Source organism: Amia ocellicauda, chromosome 8 (genome assembly GCF_036373705.1).
Source record: "Amia ocellicauda isolate fAmiCal2 chromosome 8, fAmiCal2.hap1, whole genome shotgun sequence".
NCBI lineage: Eukaryota > Metazoa > Chordata > Actinopteri > Amiiformes > Amiidae > Amia > Amia ocellicauda.
In genome coordinates, this window is record NC_089857.1 from 14,585,818 (window position 1) to 14,604,011 (window position 18,194).

The 18,194-nt window shown below is 37.0% G+C and overlaps 1 long non-coding RNA gene across 1 annotated transcript; it reads right to left on the bottom strand.

The window, feature by feature from the left end:
- Nucleotides 1-521: 521 nt before the first annotated feature.
- LOC136755238 (uncharacterized) lies at nt 522-17,254 on the bottom strand. Its single transcript, XR_010817642.1, has 4 exons — nt 17,120-17,254; nt 15,727-15,878; nt 2,263-2,453; nt 522-838 (listed from the first exon to the last, which is right to left on the bottom strand). It is a non-coding gene; the product is annotated as an uncharacterized LOC136755238 (long non-coding RNA).
- Nucleotides 17,255-18,194: the final 940 nt, after the last annotated feature.

Below are 18,194 nucleotides of genomic sequence, written 5' to 3' on the forward strand. Positions count from 1 at the left end.
ATACTCACACGAGTCCATCTTTCTTGCTGACTGAAGTCTCTAGTAACCTGAATCACAAATGAGACACTACAGACAAAATTATAACCCTTCTAAATTTAACAACTGTCATTTTTCCGCCAACAGTAGATTATTTATAAAAACAGTTTAAGTGCTCTTATTGGATGTCGAGTGCAATAAAATACATCCCTTTCATGTACCGATCGAACATGATTTGGGGACACCACACTCACATAAACAAATTATTTTAAAATATTGCAGAACACAGCACGCATTCTCATCCAAATTTGTATGAAACCAACCCTATATTTATGTGGTTATATGCAGAAGATAATATATCATGACTCTGTAGTTTCTATTCAGTACAATGGGCAAAACAAAAGTGTGCTTAAAGACACAGAGTGATTCGAACACAACGTGGATTTTGTTTTTTTTAAATAACCATCCAAATGTTTTATTTCTTGTCAATTAATATGTTATAATATCAGTCTAAATTCTGTTTATAATGAATAAGTAAGGCAGACAATAATTCTGAGCCAATTCAGTTAAAAAAATATACTATGTATGTATGACTACAACGCATGTGAAAAGATGGCATCTAAAAAAAAAATACTTTTCCTGATCAAATTATTAATAATATGAAAATTGATTTTGTAGGGCACAGAGGAGGAAAAAAGCAATCAGATAGGAAGAAGTCTCTGGGGACCTGGGTCTCCGATTGTCCCAGTCATTTTAAAATCCATTGCACCGAACGTCACTCCCAGTATAATAGGAATGTCCACAGCAGAGTTCCCAAGTCAAGTCAGTTCATTCCAGATGACAGAGGAGAGATTGCACGGCCCTGACAAAGGAGGGGAATGCCAGAGGAATTAGGGATTGATGGAAATAGCATTTGAAGAGATTGTAATCCTGTAGGAACTTCATGAAGCAGCAGGCAGATTGTTATTAAGGTTTAAGGAGATAAAAGATAGAGCACCACTGTGCAGTTATATGCATTTGCAAAGATGAAAGGACACAGGCAGGACCTAGAGATAAGGCTCACTCAGTGGGTTACTGTCTTGCAGAAAAAGAAACAAAATCATAGATGTACACATGTTGTGTTTTTACTGAATCCAGATCAATTGATTTAATTTTGTATTTGTTATTGAAACCTCATATCTCTCTGAATCGGTTTAATGTCTATGATCACTATAATGTCCATAATTCCTCATACATATAACACTTACAATTTTAGTGAGGATAGGCTTATTTACTCTTAAAGGGAATTCCAACCTCACCTAGGCATAAAACGGTGTTTATCTATGTTTGCTTGATCTAAATAGTACACATTAAAAAAGTGCCTATTGAGAAGGCCAGTATTAGCATGGCAGCTACACTCAAAAAAATATTCTTTAGATGAACTTAATTCAGTCATGGTTCCACATAAATAAAATGCTTTTTCTCAACATTAAGTTTTTTTGGGACTTACGACTGAATTAAGAAAATATAGTCAAATATTATAATATCAGACTCATTCAATTTCTTTGTGTTTCTTTGTCAAACAGCATTCTGAAACGCTTGTTACCAGAGTCCCTCAAAACATTATGCATGTCATTGTGGGAATTAAAAGAAAGACAATCATCTTAAGTCTTTAACTGAATGTATGTAATTACAGTGTAATTACAATGAACAAGATGGAACAAAAACTTCAGTTTACTTTTTCAAGTAGCACTCACTCTTACATTGTAGCCTACTGATGTTCACTTTCATTCAACATCAACAACTATGGGGAATATAGATTATATATATATTGAGGTAGACAGAGACCCCTTTGAGGATGCACTCTCTCGGACATCTATCTATCATTCTGAGCGAGAACACAACATACAGAACAAAGTATTATCATTCACTGTTCTCAATGAACATCCAACTTCTTTTATGTGCATACATGCGTGTGCACACACAACCCTTTACTCCTCATCTACTGTTAATTTAAAATGATCATACCCGAGTCATGGCCACCATAATGCTTTTTATTTTTCTCCCTAGAACCCCTCCTCACTTTGAAAGCACCGTCAATAAGGCTGACGAGTGCAAATCAAGCTGTGCAAAGAACTCTGACTGCAGAGGAATTGTGGTAATCCGCTTGAACTCCGCATTCACCTACAAACACATTTACAGAAAAATCACTAGGAAAGCTCTGCTATTTCCTTACAATTCAGGGCTAGATTTAAAGTATAAACATAAGTGTTGGATGTTTATTCACTGTCCCAAGCATTCACATACCTCACTCACTGTGAAGAGAGCAGACCACCTGGTTTTGAAGTTTGCAATCAGGGGAACCACACGAACCAACTCATGTCTTCTCAACACAAATGTCCTGTCCATTTCCATCTTGACAGTGTCTTCATTGTTTCTTTTCCTTACTTCTGAGATGAGGGCAACTCTCATCCCTTCCAGACTCTCAGCTGTTTCCCCTGTAGGATAGGTTGGGCAGTAGTTTACTTCAGCCTTCCTTGTTTTTTTGACACCATAAGCAGGACTGCATTTGCCATCTGGTTTGAAGTCGTGAAATATCAGTAAAATGAACCATTTTACATATTTTCTTTTTGCATAACATTAATACTGGCATTAACAACTGTAGTCTACTTATTGCATTTCGATTGTGTTTTCATTGTTCCAATGTACATTCTTCAACATTATGTTTTAACAGTTAACATTAACATGTACAGTACAGGCTATTATCTTTGTTGCTAGGCCTACAGAAAAAAAAAAAAGTAATGTAATGGCTCCAGGTGGTAATTACTTATTTGAAAAGAAAAGGAAAGAAAGCACAATTGATCAATTATTCAAAAACAAAACAGTGATGTTAATTTTGTTATACAGATTTACTGTATACAGTTAACTGACACACTTAAAATAAAAGTAATAATGTTAGAAAATATATATATATATATATATATATATATATACACTCACCTAAAGGATTATTAGGAACACCATACTAATACTGTGTCTGACCCCCTTTCGCCTTCAGAACTGCCTTAATTCTACGTGGCATTGATTCAACAAGGTGCTGAAAGCATTCTTTAGAAATGTTGGCCCATATTGATAGGATAGCATCTTGCAGTTCATGGAGATTTGTGGGATGCACATCCAGGGCACGAAGCTCCCGTTCCACCACATCCCAAAGAAGCTCTATTGGGTTGAGATCTGGTGACTGTGGGGGCCAGTTTAGTACAGTGAACTCATTGTCATGTTCAAGAAACCAATTTGAAATGATTCGACCTTTGTGACATGGTGCATTATCCTGCTGGAAGTAGCCATCAGAGGATGGGTACATGGTGGTCATAAAGGGATGGACATGGTCAGAAACAATGCTCAGGTAGGCCGTGGCATTTAAACCATGCCCAATTGGCACTAAGGGGCCTAAAGTGTGCCATGAAAACATCCCCCACACCATTACACCACCACCACCAGCCTGCACAGTGGTAACAAGGCATGATGGATCCATGTTCTCATTCTGTTTACGCCAAATTCTGACTCTACCATCTGAATGTCTCAACAGAAATCGAGACTCATCAGACCAGGCAACATTTTTCCAGTCTTCAACTGTCCAATTTTGGTGAGCTTGTGCAAATTGTAGCCTCTTTTTCCTATTTGTAGTGGAGATGAGTGGTACCCGGTGGGGTCTTCTGCTGTTTTGGCCCATCCGCCTCAAGGTTGTACGTGTTGTGGCTTCACAAATGCTTTGCTGCATACCTCAGTTGTAACGAGTGGTTATTTCAGTCAAAGTTGCTCTTCTATCAGCTTGAATCAGTCGGCCCATTCTCCTCTGACCTCTAGCATCAACAAGGCATTTTCGCCCACAGGACTGCCGCATACTGGATGTTTTTCCCTTTTCACACTATTCTTTGTAAACCCTAGAAATGGTTGTGCTTGAAAATCCCAGTAACTGAGCAGATTGTGAAATACTCAGACCGGCCCGTCTGGCACCAACAACCATGCCACGCTCAAAATTGCTTAAATCACCTTTCTTTCCCATTCAGACATTCAGTTTGGAGTTCAGGAGATTGTCTTGACCAGGACCACTCCCCTAAATGCATTGAAGCAACTGCCATGTGATTGGTTGGTTAGATAATTGCATTAATGAGAAATTGAACAGGTGTTCCTAATAATCCTTTAGGTGAGTATATATATATATATATATATATATATATATATATATATATATATATATATATATAAATCAGTCGAATACAGTGCGGTTGCCATGAACACCTGATTCAATTTGTTCATAATCATCAAACGGACACCATGTGTGGCTTATTTGGGGACCACACCATGCCATTTTAGTGCCGTAAAATGTCTTGATTTTGTCCCATTCAATGGACTGATGATGTCAGGTCAGGTGTATACACAATATATATGGCGTTTAGGTGGATGATGATGGATTTCACATCCATGCTTACCTAGTCCCACCAGTATTGAAGATTTTAAGATCTTTGACCAGTATTCACTCCTTGTCGATATCCTTAATCTAACTGTAAAACTTCCGTTTTGTTATAGCCGGTTACCATCAATAAAATTAAATTATGTTGTTTCAACATGAATAAAAACATTACACCTGAACTCACACACATTTATGTACTTTCCACTTTATTCAATCATGTTAGGACACAAAACATGAAGTAATTGTGTAATCCTGTCTAAACTGTATCAAATTAAGGCTAGGGTCACACTACACGATTTCTACAATCCGACCCGATTTTATGAACAGTGAGCAGCTCACACTTAATGACTATTTTGCACCGAATTTATGACTTTTGCGTCGTGAAGAAGTGCACACTACATGATTGCTTAAGTACTGGGCAACACGACTGATCTGAAACCCTTGTCGTGGCGATCTGCATCACAGCCTCCAAACGCCACAAACACGGATGTGGACATTTACAGGTCACGTTTGTGTAGTGCAGATCTGTGCTGCTCCACCAATGGGATCAGTGGATTTCTGTACATCTGTGCAAAACTGCGGAAAGAACGTGACCACAAGCTGCTGTTGCCGTTTGTGTTCGTCTGTGCGGACAAACACAAAAAGCAGAGAGAAAAGAGGATGTGTGTGAAGACATGGCTGGGGAGGCGAGGGCAATAGTCTGTCTACTCTGTGTGAGAGCTGGAGGTGAGCAACACACAGGCTATATCCATCCCACAGTATGATCATCGCATTGTAGGGATCGATATTTTGCGCAGACCTGGGTCAATTACAGATACTAATTGGTATTTGTATTTGAAAATATAATTTTCCGTGTATTATAGTATTTTAAAATAAACTGCCTTCGAAACAACCATTGGTAGTTGAAGTATTTTAATAAATACTTGTGAAAATCTTATTCTTCCTGTTTATTTTTTCTTCTTCATTCAGCTCAGCTCTCATTGGCTGCTGATTACGTCACCCTCCACGACTATCGGTGGCGGGGACGTGCCCCGAACAGGCTGCTTGTCGTGACGACCAGTGCCGATCTGTCATCAGGGCCAAATTGGGCTCAAATCAGGCTTACAATTGTGTAGTGTGACCCCAGCATTAGCCGACAGCTAAGAATTTTTTTTTTTAGTGTACATAAGAACATAAGAAAGTTTACAAACGAGAGGAGGCCATTCAACCCATCGTGCTCGTTTGGTGTCCATTTATAGTGATTCAAGGATCCTATCCAGTCTATTTTGAAATGTTCCCAAATTTTCAGCTTCAACCACATCGCTGGGGAGTTTGTTCCAGATTGTGACGACTCTCTGTGTGAAGAAGTGTCTCCTGTTTTCTGTCTTGAATGCCTTGAAGCCCAATTTCCATTTGTGTCCCCGGGTGTGCGTGTCCCTGTTGGTCTGGAAATGCTCCTCTGGTTTGATGTGGTTGATGCCTTTCATGATTTTGAAGACTTGAATCAAGTCCCCAAGTAGTCTCCTCTGTTCCAGGGTGAAAAGGTTCAGTTCCCTCAGTCTCTCAGTAGGACTTTCCCTTCAAACCTGGAATAAGTCTGGTTGCTCTCCTCTGAACTGCCCCTAGAGCAGCGATATCTTTCTTGAAGTGTGGAGCCCAGAACTGTCCACAGTATCCAGATGAGCTCTAACTAGCGCATTGTACAGTCTGAACATTACTGCCCTTGTTTTAAATTCTACAGTTTTGACAATATACCCTAATATTCTGTTTGCCTTTTTATTGCTTCCCCACATTGTTTGGATGGAGAAAGTGAGGAGTCCACAGACTTACTTCATCTAGTTCTATTCCTCCCATAGTGTAATTATAGTGGACATTTTTGTTACCTTGCACTTGTCCACATTGAATTTCATCTGCCAGGTGTCGGCCCACAACTGAATATTATCTAAGTCCCTTCGAATAGCCTGAGATTGTATCTGCTTTTAGTATCATCTGCAAATTTGACAAGTTTGCTAACTATCCCAGAGTCCAGATCATTAATATAGATTAGAAAAAGCAAAGGCCCTAATACTGATCCCTGTGGAACTCCACTAACAACCTCACTCCAGTTAGAAGCAAGCCCTCTAATCGACACCCTCTGTTTCCTACACATCAACCAGTTCATAATCCATCTACTTACATTACCCTGAATGCCTACAGCTTCCAATTTGAGGACCAGTCTTTGTTGTGAAACCTTATCAAAAGCTTTCTGAAAATCTAAGTATATCCTATCATATGCTTTCACGTGATCTACAGCTGCAGTTGCATGTTCAAAGACCTCTAATAAATTACTAAGACATGATCTGCCTCATCTAAACCCATGTTGACTATCTCCAAGAATATGGTTTTCATTAAGATGCTCCTCTATTTTCTGTCTAATCATTTTTTCCAACATTTTACAAGTAATGCAGGTGAGACTGATTGGTCGGTAATTTCCTAGCTCAGTTTTGTCCCCTTTCTTGTGGATTGGTATGACATCCAGTCAGTTGGCACATCCCCTGTTTCCCACATTTCTTTAAGTACTGTTGGAAATATACCATCTGGCCCAGGTGATTTGTTTGTTTTTAATTCTGCTCGTCCCTTTAGTACCATCTCCACATTTATCCTGATCTCTCAGTTTTACTGGACTGATTGTTAACCTGTGGCATGTTATCTGTTTTTTCTTTTGTAAAAACCTCTGTGAAATACTCATTTATAACATTTGTTACATCATTTTCTAAGATACTTCCATTTTTGCCCTTCAGCTGGTCACTTCCTCCTTTATTGACCTCTTGCTTTTGTAGTATTGAAAAAAGCTATTTGCATTAGTTTTATCCCAAAGATCTGTTTCTTTCTATTTCTCTCTTTGCTTTCCTGATCCCTTTCTTAAGATCTATTTGTAGTTCAGTATATTCTTTGTATTTTGTTTAGTCTCTATCTCTTTTGTATGCGCTAAACAACATTTTATTTCTCTTGATATTTTTTTGCATACTTCTATTAAACCATTTTGGCCACTGTTTTTTGGTCCTCAATTTGCTAAGTTTTGGTACAAATTTCTCCTGAGCCTCAAGTAGTATATTCTTAAAATATAACCATCCATTTTCAACTGAATCTGTATCCAGTGTGCTCCAGTCTAACTCTTCTAAGTTTAACCCACAAATATCCTGTTTCGTTACTAGGATCTAATTTGAGTTCTTCTGCCTCAATGTCATTTTTGACATATAATGCTACCCCACCACCTATTTGATTAATCCGGTCTCTCCTAAACTGTGTGTATCCTTTCAATTTGTATTAATCTCAAAATTTTCTGTAAGCCATGTTTCTGTCACTCCTACAACATCATAGTCACAAGCCAGCACTGTGGCTTCTAGGTCTAACATCTTGTTCCTTATACTCCTGGCATTGAGGTACAGACAGTTCAGGACTTTCCTACTAGCAGTTTCTCTTTGTTTTGTTTTCTTTCCTTAGTGGTACATCTCCAATTGTCAGAACTCCCTGCCCCCGGATCCGTAGTTTAATGATTCTCAATTTCTCTGCACATATGCTTTCCCAATGCATTAGCCCCCCTTCTGTTTAGATGTAGACCATCCGGTTTGTACAGGTCCCATCTATCCCAGAAGAAAGGCCAATGCCCGATAACTCTAAACCCCTCTTCCCTACACCAAGATTTCAACCACGTGTTAAACTTTCTAATCTCAGCCGGTCTCCCTGGCCATGCACGTGGTACCGGAAGTATTTAGGAGAAAACGACCATGGAGTTTCTGCTCTTTAGTTTCGTTCCTAATTCTTTAAATTTGTCTTGCAGAACCTCTGTCCTACCTTTTCCTATGTCATTGGTTCCAATGTGGACCATGACCAGTGGATTCCCCCCGGCTTTGGCCAGTAGCCCGTCTACTAGTTTAGGGAGATCTGCAACCTGAGCACCAGGCAGGCATGATACCATGATGGTCTCCTTATCACTAGAACACACTGTGTGATCTATGCCTCTAAGAATTCAGTCTCCTACTATAACTACCTCCCTGTTCTGGGGGGGAGTGGGCACCATGGTTGTCTGGTGCTCAACTGCCCTCCCATCACCCTCTGAGCTGTCACTGTCCAACTCGGTGTCCAGCAGTTGGAACCTGTTGGGCATTTCTAGCTCTTGGGGTGTCTCTAGGGGTTGTGCGTGTCCTTTTCTGCGGTTCCAACCTACTGTAATCCAGCAGTTCTCTACACTTTCCTGCTCTAGGTTTTATGTGCACACCATCTCTCTCATGGGATTGACCAATTCTTCCATATCACTAATACAGAGTGTAGATGCATCAGTTGACCCTGAACTGACAAGAAGCAGGGTTACAGCATCAAAAGTCAGAAGAGGACAGTGGAGAAGAGCTACAGATAAAATAAAGTGAGCTCAATAAAGATCTGGGATTACTGAGGCAGTTCTTATATTTGATACAAAAATTAGGAAACAGGTTAAGTAGAAACTATAGTCATTGGTTTCAACAGTGGCTGGAAACATAGAACATGGGCCTGACACTTAACAGAGCTCAAATCCTTTTGCAGCTCTGCATTTTAAAGGGATCTTGTAAATCTATCCATGTAATTTAATATACCTGATGTTAGTTATCAAATTATTTATACAATTTGGTTATTTAACATAAACTGTTATCTGGAGAGCCATGTGTAATGATTTTTCAATGTAAGTATGTGCCTGCCATTTTTATGCCACATTCAGCTGGATTTTAAAAAGGGCGCAATCTTCATACTTGCGTTTAAATGTTACGCTCACCTTGCGCTACACTTTTATTTAGCAATTTTAAAAGATCGCAGGTCTCTATGCCAGGCAACGCAGCAGAGCGCAGCTGTAACTTTTGCTGTAACCTTTAAATGCATTTAGAGATATCTCTAAATGATAATTTGGCTTGCCATAGATATGAATGTATATATTTGTTTAAAGAGGCTGTTAGACAGTGCTGAAAATGAAATGTTCAGCTTTTCCCACACAATAAATACATAAGTTAATAAATCATCTTCAGGGTTTAGAGTAATCTGACCGGATACTTCATCTTTAATGTTCTGTTTTTGCTATTTGTATTCAATATTTCCATGCCTTGCGATCTGAAAACAGAATATTTTCATAAAGGCTTGAGGCTAAATGCAGGTTCCATAGTGCAAAGTGTAATTAAGTAAATTAAGGTTTCTATCATTAATATGGCTTCTCTAAATAGAATAGTATTTTAGATTACATTTTTTAGTTATGATTATATTTGAATATTATTGTTATTATTATGTATTTATTAGCAGATACCCTTTTCCATGGTGACTTACAGTTTTTACATAGGTAATATTTCAAAGCATTACACAGTGCGATAAAACAATTACAGCAAGCATACATCCTAGTACAATGAGCTAAAAAGTGCAGCCATAATACAGTTAAGTCCTAGATGTGTGCTAAGTATATTCACACGTCACTGCTCTTTATATGTAGAAACCATGGCTCCTTGGACTGTGTTGATGAAAAACAAACCTATATGATGATGAAACAACAGTTTATGACAGAACAATAAACAATCTAGCTGTTCAGTGTAACTAATTGTACTGCATTAAATTATATGTTTGAATGTGTATGTTCTGGATGTAGCCATTTCTGAACACTCCTGTTGTTTGTTACTGTGAAGTCTATTTCATTCTTAGAGCGCTTGCCAAAATTACTGCTTTGCTAGATAATCTGTATATAAAAATGATATGGTCAATAGGGATTACAGATGTTTGCATTTATTTAATCAAAAGCTTATAATTACCAAATACAAAGCGTAAACAATACTAGAAATGTGAAGTGCAAAGGGAAGTGAAGCCAAAAGGGAGGGGAGTACTGCTTAAAACATCTAATTTTTAAATATCATAAGAGCAAGATTTGGCACAATATAGCACTTAAACAACTAATTTTACACAATGAAACTCTTAGTCCATAGGGTTTAAAAAAATGGGCCTGCTGTTCAATCCTAAAAGCAGAGTGTTTTCTGGTGTGTAGGTTTCAATCTACACAAGGTCTTAGGTCCAAATGAGAATGTCTCCCACTATTCACAAATTAATCATGCTTGTTTGCAAACTTTGAACCCCCCACACAAATTCAGCTCCTTGAATCAAAACAGATCACTGTACAAAGTAAATCCAGAAAAATGATAAAACAGACTTTTTTTAGCTATTTATTTTAAACTTTGATGAAAGCATATGAACATATGAAGCTGATTGTAATGGCAGCATAAAATCATTGAGAAAGGAAAATTCTACATTAAAAGCCCATGTAAATACATACATTTTTAATTTCAAATTTTTTGGCAAGCATAATTTACTTTCAAATTCATAAATAAGTGGATCAAAAATGTATTGTTGCCTCATAAAATTGCTCCAAATGTAACAACAGTGAAACAAGTAATGGTACATTTGTATTTCAAGCTAAAAGTACCACACACAAAAACAAAAACAACTAGGGATATCTTATGTTTATCCTTCTTTTCATTCAGCCCTCAAATATACAATATATTTTTGCATAATTACATATTTCTAGCTGACAGGCTTACTTAACCTTCATAGCTTTCATTGGTTACAATTTAAATTACCACAGATTACTGCAATAAATTGTGGCATGAAATTATTTAAGTCTGAGACATTAACAGTATTGCCAGTTATGGATACTTCTTTCTTGCCTACTAACATTTTCCTCTAAGGTTGTAATCAAAAATGTTAAACAATGACTTTTTAAAAATGAATTAAGGCTAACAGATGACAAAACAAGCATGAAAAAAAGTTATTATTGATTTATTTCCATTGAAGGTTGTCACTACATAAAAAGATATGTAGAAACCAGTAGTTAATCTTGCCAATTCAAACAAATGCTAAAAGAATAAACTAAATATATACAAAAACTGCAAGGATTAGCTGTGCATTAGCATACAGAAGCATGCTATTTAAATTGAAACCAGTTGCTACCGAGCAAAGCACCCATTGAAGCAATTAAATAATTAGTGGGAGTGCTGCTATTTTCTGTACCAAGTCAAAAGACATTCCTTGAAGTTAGTTTTGCTGGTATTAGATATGTTTTGCTGGCATAAGAGACATTTAAAGTCAAGTAGTGTAGCAGCCCTAGCAAGAAAGAAACTGTGTCATGATCCATCCTCTGGAATGCAGCTACCTAGATAAATGAAATCAGTGGAGGCCTTAAGGAACAGAGCAAAATGACAATCAGAAGCTGGAGAGGAGCACAGAAGGCATGGTAATTACAATATAACTTATTTCAGATAATAGGTCTGTTGCCATGCCAAAAATAATAACTTAAAAAATAAATGAATGGCTTAGCAGCATTGGGCAGCATTGAAAGGTTCAAATAAAAGCTGAAATTCTGTAGAAACCAAGCTTCTGGAGTAAGAATAAATCAAATCAAAGCGGGGGAAATATATCTGTGATCCAGTGTCTCTAAGGAGGCAATTTTTGTATGTGACTAAAAGGCTTATGCAGACATAGCTTGTGTGTGTGGTTGTCTGACATGTCACTAGCGTGTGGGTGGTTTTCTTATGGATCAATGTAGCTGCCTTGAGTTCCCTTCGTGGCCTGTACTTGCATGATCTGGTACCTTCAGAAACCACTTGGTGCATGGAAGTTTCTCACAGGCCCTCCAGGTTACTTTCCATTGCATTTCCATGACTTGTGATTCCCCTCTCTGAGTCTGAGCCTGAATGGTGAGTCTGACCCTCACCATTTTGTTCCTTTACAGCTTACCCTGTTTCAATATATTAAGCTGTATAATTGTATTACTGTCTCAGCCCTTTTTACTGGTCAACCGAGAACTAACTTAGCCAAACCATCAGTGATTTGGTAGTAATATCTTCTGGCATTGCATACAATTAAATAGCTAGGACTTTCAGAACTGTCTCCTTTTTTCATGAATTTTCCAAGGCTAGCGAGGAAGTGCGTAATTATCCATGTTTTGGGGGATTTTTGTGAACGCTATGTAAACTTAACCCCTCAATCCCTCAAACACATACAGATAAAAAAGTAAAAGGAGTCCTTCCCTGTTCTCTTCATAATTTGGCATGAAGCATACGCCTTAACCAGGGGGTAAGTCAGGAGAAAGGATACTATTTTTCTCTCAGATCCTGGAACTACTGCTCTATAGGGGGAAATAATTACACCAATGTTAACATTTGTAGATATTATGTATATATTATCTATATTGTTGTTAAAGTTAACTGCATTCACTCAGAGTGAATTTAAATCATGGGAGAGGAGAAAAGGTAGCCTGCCGAATTGTAATGCTTAATTTCCCTATACTTAACATAATTAAAGGCCGGTCATTCAGCCAAAAAGTTATTGGCAGTTTTCCCTTCCATATGTTGCTCCTGGTCACTTTCAGATTTATTTATTTATTTATTTATTTTCCCTAAGGGAGGCAGGGAGTTGCTACATTTTTGTTTTTACTTAATGCTATAACAAGACAGATATTCAGTGACTACTGGTAGTTAAAATTACGGTTATTAAAGAAAAAATAAAACTACAAAAACAAATGACAGACACACAAACAAGCACATAAAAATGACATAAAATAGTAAGTTAAAAAGTAAATTAATAAATTCAACATCTTGCTTGTCCTGAAAATCCTATGCAGTCTCCATGCTATTATCCGTAAATATGCTTTTATTACCGCTTGCATTTTAACATTATACATCTGTTAACAAAACAGTTCGTTATGCATTCTTATCTTTCTGAAATTTACATTTATATTTATCTAGCTTGGTTAGAAGCTCAGCATATACAGCTGTGGAGAACTGTTTGAATTATACATTTTGTCAAGTACCAAACACTGGGTAAATACTGATAGTGGCTTATGTTTATATTGACACCAGAATACAGACCTTGTGTAAACCTGCAATGACTTTGAGTAAGTTGTGTGGACTTTATTTCACTGTGCATGTAACTTATATTTACATGAGTTCTTATGAAGGACGTTTAATACTCGGAGCAAAAGATGTTCTAGTAGTTATTTTAGTTTTGTTACTTTCTTTTTTTTAAATATATTTTTTCTATATCCAGTTTATTCATTAATATCCCCGTGTTTCTTTCAGCACTCTTTAGGTGGACAATTTACTGTTTAAGCACAATGATATGCTGCAATATACTCTGAAATACCATTTTTTAATGTTAAAGTACCCCACTGTATTCACTTTTAAAAATGTAGTTTATCTCTTGTGTTTACAGTCAAATTAAGCTTTAGATAATACTAATACAATGGAAAACCTAAAGTCTGTCAGAGTGTGAACACAACTGGATTTTATGCCCCTAATTGATAAGTAACATTCAAAGCTTCAAGAAATCAGGGTTTATCACAAGTGCTTTTCAATCTGTTTTGGCAGGATAGACATTTTTCAAGAGTTCATTTAAGAAGAATATTTGTAATACTTACAAGTCATACATACAAGTATATAACTTAACTTATTTAAATTGATCTGATAAACTATCAGTGGTATAATAAATACACACAACAAAAACTCTTAATTGCTATTTATTAGCATGTTTTTTTGTTTTGTTTTATGAAAGCCTGTTAAGATAGTAAATACATTGGCTGCAGGGATTCTCCTGAACCAGAAGTGAATATTATTTTCTTAATCAGTCATCAATCAATACGTGAAGTCTTTCAAGCTTTATCTTGTAATTAGTTACCGATTTCAATGTCTCACTTATATTGTCATGTGCCTATTAAATACATTTTGTTTCTTGGAATAGCTTATCATAAATCATGGTTTTCAATTCGTTATTTGATTGGAAACCATCTATGGCAGGCACGCACCCACGGAAGAAGAAGGTAAGCCAAGATTAAACATGAATAAAACATGATTGAGGAAAAGCGACAGCTGACAAAAAATATACCCAATACCTCATAAGAGACTGAATAGTTGATTATTTTGTTTATATATCAAAATACAAATAATGCCTGATACAACCCAAGCATTTGAACCCAAAAAGAGACTTCAAAGCAATGGCACTATTACTAACAACTACAGGGAGAAACCTTGCGCTGTTATAAGCATCATTAATACGGACCTCGTATTATGAACATATTGTTGTTATTGTTGTTGTTGTTGTTGTTATTAGGGCATCTCATTTTAATATGTCATGCTCCAGAACGTATTCTCTCACAAACTGAACTTCATTATCATTTCAGGCATTGAAGGTCAGTATGTTGGGAAGGTATCTTTTCCTTACCTTGAAAACCCATTACAGTGCAGAATATTTTTGTGAGACATAGAAGGAAGTCATGTTCTAAATAATTGACTTGACAGTCTCAATCCATACTACAGAGCACACAGGTCAAATAAGTAATTAGGCCTGAGCATCCCTGTGCTTTAAAATACTCTGATACCACAGCAAGTCATGTTAGCAATGTGTCATCACTGAGTCTGTGTGAGTCCACACTGTTCATGTATTGCAGAAGATATTGTACAATCAAAAAGCATATACCCCAAATACATATTCTCAGACAGTACTGACTAAATCCAGCAGTACATCTACTTCATCTAACAATTGCTAATAGTGATTCATATTTAATCCACTGAAATAATAAACAAACTAATGTATGTATTTATTAGCACATTTGAGAGTATATCGCATTTCATTTTCTATCACAGTACATACACTTACAACAACACCTATGGAAATAGCTAACTAAATAATAAACGGTGCACATAGAGCTTTGCATTTCAAATGTTTCATACATTTATTACATGGTTATTTGCAAATGTGTTACTCCTGTCCTTATCACATGAGAAAAGGTTTATACACTAGTTTTAAACAAGACCAAACACATACGATAATATTAAACATCCCCTTTCAGGAACAATAAAACGAACAATTAAGGAAGTCTAGATTAAGAAGGCTCCTGCAAACTAAACTTAATAGAGCCATAAAACACTCATATCATTAAAAAGGAGAAATGTTAATTTAAAAACAAATGAGGCTGGGGAATAGATTTTCAAAAGTAACGCAATGCCATAGTAATTACACAGTACAATACATTTTCAAACCACTCCCTAGTGTGATGTTGTACTAAGAGACATAACACCTATGATCTATTGTTGAAACCAATAAAGAATTGGATTACGAATTGTCATTTGCAAGAACAACTCCAAAGTTTAAAATAAAGTAAAGCTCTTGGACACTAAACCCCATCTTGTATGTTTTTGTTTGAATTGTAAGTTAATGTAAGTTAAATTATTTGTAAAGGCTATTTGCTATGCTAGTGACATGCAATATAATAATGATTATCCTACCTTGTATGGGATAGTAATAGGATAACATAAATCAAAGGAGAGAGCTAAAAAAAGACGAGGAAATGACTGGTGGGTTGTTGAAACCAATGGTTATTGTGTGGTCTCTTGCTGGGAGGGTCGATAGTTCAGGATGTACTCCAATTCAGGGTTTTCTGTAATGATCAAATAGACATTTAAAGACTTCACAATTGCCCTTGATGTTGTATTTGTCAGCTTACATCATGACAACGGAAGGGGAAATTCTCAAAACATTAATGTATGAATCACCTACAATTGAATATAGGTCTATGTATTGTTCTATCACTTCTTGCACAACACATCACTGGATATGCATTATTTGTATGGTAGTAGGCAGTTTAATATCAGTGGTAGTAATTGACGTAGTAGTAGAATTTAAGTTAGGAGTCTGCATCAGTAATAGTATCTAAAACAAAGCAGGTTAGTAAAAGCAAGTCCTTTGCACAGGTTTTCATTCTGAAGCCCTTCCTCTTCAGTATATTATGAAAAATACACATTCAGGCGATAGGCAGTAGAAATGAAGCTGAGGAGCAAACACTGGATAAATTCATATTAAATAAAAAATAAAGCCCTCTGCATTCACTTCAAGCTTCCCGCTAGCTAAAGATTATCTACAAGACGTGTAACCCCATTTTGGTGAAGTATGGGTATAGCTTTAACACTCCAGTGCATTATGGGTATTGTAGTGAATTTACGTCTGTTTAGATGGTAATTGTAGTAGTCGCCATGATGTAGCCAAACTCTCATTTTGCTAGCCCACCATTTTATTTTTCAATCAGATTACTTTGTTTTGTGTCTTCAGTGGAATTGCAGACTAATTCTTAATTGGCAGCGGATAAGACCAACAGGCGTGAGTATTACTACCGCAGAGCATCGGTACTTTTGCGCAGGACTGGCGCTAACAAGAAAGCTCGGACCACGGCCAGGCAACACCAGTGAATTGCAATAGCGGACTTTCCATGCAGTTTTATTAACATTAGTATGTATTAGCAATGGTAATACGCGTTTACATTTACCTCCGGAACCCAGAACAAGCACGTTAAATAATAATAAAAAAAAGTAGGCCAAAGAAGAATCACAAATACGCAAGTAAATGACGTAAGCAAACGCGGGAAAAACACGTCAGTTTCTTCCTGTATGCCGTGCAGTGCTATGTCCTCACATGACCGCATTGTACAGGATAACTGTTCAGTTTGTTGTGGGTTTCAAGAAGTGTACGTTGCTGGTGGATGTTTCATGGTTCGGAATTAAATGGTATATTTCACGGCAATACAGAAAGCTGCCCCCCCACCCCCTATTATCATTGTAGTGGGGGTGTTGTGCTCTGTTCAGTGCTGTACATTGTGTTGTAATCCTAACTTTATAAAACACTTACATTCACGGCGTGTAGCTCCATTAGTGACGTGAAAAACCACTCGGGGAAGATCAGTAAAACAAAGTATTAACCCCCGATAAGGCACACTAAGCTGCGGCTGCGCAGTGGAGGAATGGGAACACATTGCCGCGTGACAGCCCGGGGTTCCGTGACGTCAACGTCCTCGCGCATAGAACCACTCTTTCTGTGATTTTCCTGCAAAAACAGCGCGAGCACTGTACATGGAGCTCGTTTACATGTTCATTCACTGTTTGCATGACGCCGTGTAAATGGCAGCTCGTCCCGAGTGCGATAAAAGACCATTAAACCCCGAGAGGGAGACGGGCATTTCATCTTTTTACTTCACTATATTGTCTCGAGTTCTGTTAAAACAACCATGGAAACTCCTCCATTGAGACAATCGGCAGAGGTACTGTATAGATCATTATATCATTATATTTAAAATAAATGTATTTTCGATCATGCATATTGTATTGCTGCAGTTAATATGGGACCTTCTGGAGATTTCTACAGTTCACAAGTTTTCATGTTGCAATACACATCTATTATGTTTACACTGTAATATTGCAGTGTGCATTTTGATATACTGTGATGCACTGTACTGTAATACACTATTGTATAGACTAATTCATATGATTATGCTTAAACGTCATTGTAACATGGAAGAAAAAGTAATAGTTTTTACAGTAATTTACAACAATATCACGTTGTTTCCAAAGCAACACAGGATGGGATAAAAATGTTGCTATTCTATTTACACGTACATTTAAATATTCGTTGTGTTATGGATTGTTTTAAAATTAATTAAAAAAAAAAAAAAAAAAAACATGGACTTCTGACTAATTAACTTCAGATTCAACAGCAGCCAGGACGCTGCTTTGTGTTCATCTGACAACTTGTGTTTTCATTTTTTTGAAATTATTCTAGCAGTGGTCTTTTTTGTTTGTTTTACTGTAACCTTTTGCAGAAGTTTGTTTTATGGAGCTGCCCAGACTCATTTTGAACGACAGCATTAATCACAAAGTCAAGTCTATGCCAATGTGATTTGGATCAGTCTAAGGATACATATCTATAC